Raw genomic sequence first — 3390 nt, 5'->3', positions numbered from 1 at the left:
ACTGTGATGTGATCTACTGTGATGTGACTGTGATGTGATCTACTGTGATGTGACTGTGATGTGACATATAAGTAGTGTGCTCAGTTTACTAATAAAGTCGCCATCGTATCAACGGCTACTACATCACTCATCTGTACATCCTCTACATCTCTACTACGTTCGACAAGCTCTAGTATCTCATATCTGCTACGAGTATACAATTATTATTATTATTATTAAATCTTTATTGTATGTAATTCAGATACAACTACATGTACTGACGACAGTTTTTTTCATGGTGAAAAATCAGAAAAATGCAATAGTGTTGAGTAGTTAAAATGATAAAATTTCTGACTGATACAGTACAAAACAATGCTATACAACATGAAAAAAAAAATATACAAAAAAACAAGAATATTCCTGAGGCTACAACCTCCTTCACACTACAACAATTGGTGGAGGATGCGGGATGAGGATCTACATCAAGAGTAGATAATAACACATGTGTTATTATCTACTCTTGATCTACGTCTATACTACGACCTCTTCTACTACATCGGCATCTTGCATTTTACATTTTAATTGTAACTATTTTTGACTAAGGATCACATTATTTTAAATATTGTATATATTCATTCTTAAAGATGATTTTAGTTGTAGTGATATAGTTTTATGAACCAATATTTTAAGTGATATCTATGTCTTACCATGGGACATATATTATTGTAAATATCATCAATTTCAGTTTTATACTGCCTGATGATATATCGTGTTAGCAAAATTTATTTTAATTGTAACGTTGTAAATACTAGTTTTGCAATAAACCTATTATCTATCTATCTCTATTACCTGCGGCATCTTACAAGGTGCATGATTCCTGAGCCTCACTTCTTTCTCGATACAACATCTGTATTAGCGCTACCCGTTCAGCCCTTTGTTTGGCTGACCAGAGGGCCATTACCATGCTGCATTATATACATTAGATGGCTGGGCCATTACCAGAGCCCTGTAGCCCTGGAGACCTTGAGGCTTTCAACCACCGTGCCAGGTCATGTGTGCTGCAGTGGCTAGGCCGAGTGTAGTGTAGTGACCCTGCGCTAATTTTAGATGCGAATAATAAAAACATAATGACTAATTATTCGGTATTATGTTATTATCACGTAATTTTATGAATGTTTATGAATCTACACATCAAAGTGTTTTCCATTTTATATAGCTATATATTGTGCATTTCTGTCATATCGGATGCGCAGATATATATACACAAATACATATTTTCGAAGCTTGAATCTTGATTTTCTGCCGACTCTCTGGTCACAATTAACGACACGACTAAAAGCCTATACCTGATGGTGATGCGGCAGTCGGGTTCAGAGGCACTTGGAACGTCTCAATAAAAAAAAATGTAAACACGAAATGTATTTACTACCAAAGTCAGTCAGAAATGAATAAGAGAGAATGAATGATATGAATAAAAAGAACATGAATAAAACTCTCTTATTTATGTTGTTTTTGCACAGGGCGGGCGTGCGGTGTACTTGTGTGTTGCAGATGAGCATTTGAACGGCATTAACAGCAAGTTATCGGCAATAATAGGCGAAATAGAGTAGAGAAACATTAAGACTTTGGTAGTAAATTTATTTCGTGTTTACATTTTTTTTTTAGACGTTCTAAGTGCCTGTGGTCGGGTTGTCCTTCCACGGGAAGGTGTGTTTACCAGAGGGTGGGGCATGTTTACCAGAGGGTGGGGCATCTAATTAAGTAAGACAATGTTGATACATATCCTAATATCCCATATCCATATACTAAGTGTGCTAGTCATGCTTTTTGTGTATATATCCTTGGTAGTTATCCAATTTTATGAATTCAGAATTTATTGTAAAAGTATTTGATGTATTGTATATGATGGATAATTGCCTAAATAAATAAATAAAAATAAAAAATAAATCCAGGCGATACGACGCGTGTAATAGTAACACTGTGTTCTTTCCCATCTCTCCCATTGATTCTCCTTCGATTCTCCATTGATTCTCCTATGTAACATTGAGGTGGTTAACTGGTCAGCGTACGTACGGCCGGTATACTAACTAGCTGTTCAAGTGTCTGAAACCAGTTCCTGCCTGCTCGTGAGACATACAGAGACATATACAGAGACATGTTACAGTAAATAATTGTGAGACGGAGATAAACAGATATAGAACGTACGAGAGACGATGGACGTCACATGAGGTAGCATCACTGTGATGTGATCTACTGTGATGTGATCTACTGTGATGTGATCTACTGTGATGTGACTGTGATGTGATCTACTGTGATGTGATCTACTGTGATGTGACTGTGATGTGATCTACTGTGATGTGATCTACTGTGATGTGACTGTGATGTGATCTACTGTGATGTGACTGTGATGTGATCTACTGTGATGTGACTGTGATGTGATCTACTGTGATGTGACTGTGATGTGATCTGTGCAGTGACTAACTGTGATGTGACTGTGATGTGCCGTGATGCTACTGCTGATAGTTGACTGTGACGTGATGTGACTGTGATGTGCTCTAGACTGTGATGTGACTGCTGATGTGCATCTACTGTGATGTGACTGTGATGTGACATATAAGTAGTGTGCTCAGTTTACTAATAAAGTCACCATCGTATCAACGGTTACCGGTTCTATCTGATTTGGAGACTACATCACTCATCTGTACATCCTCTACATCTCTACTACGTTCGACAAGCTCTAGTATCTCATATCTGCTACGAGTATACAATTATTATTATTATTATTAAATCTTTATCGCATGTAATTCAGATACAACTACATGTACTGACGACAGTTTTTTTCATGGTGAAAAAATCAGAAAAATGCAATAGTGTTGAGTAGTTAAAATGATAAAATTTCTGACTGATACAGTACAAAACAATGCTATACAACATGAAAAAATATATATACAAAAAAACAAGAATATTCCTGAGGCTACAACCTCCTTCACACTACAACAATTGGTGGAGGATGCGGGATGGGATCTACATCAAGAGTAGATAATAACACATGTGTTATTATCTACTCTTGATCTACGTCTATACTACGATCTCCTCTACTACATCGGCATATTGCATTTTACATTTTAATTGTAACTATTTTTGACTAAGGATCACGTTATTTTAAATATTGTATTATATTATTAAAGATGATTTTAGTTAATTTTATAAACCAATATTTGAGTGATATCTATGTCTTACCATGGGACATATATTATTGTAAATATCATCAATTTCTGTTTTATACTGCTGATGATATATCGTGTTTGCCAAAATATTATTTTAATGTAACGTGTTTGTAAATACTGTTTTGCAATAAACCTATTATCTATCTATCTATCTATCTCTATTACCTGCGGCTCTACAAGCTGC

This window comes from Priapulus caudatus, unplaced genomic scaffold (genome assembly GCF_000485595.1).
Source record: "Priapulus caudatus unplaced genomic scaffold, Priapulus_caudatus-5.0.1 Scaffold2341, whole genome shotgun sequence".
Taxonomy (NCBI): domain Eukaryota; kingdom Metazoa; phylum Priapulida; class Priapulimorpha; order Priapulimorphida; family Priapulidae; genus Priapulus; species Priapulus caudatus.
Note: the sequence above shows the minus strand (reverse complement) of the source record.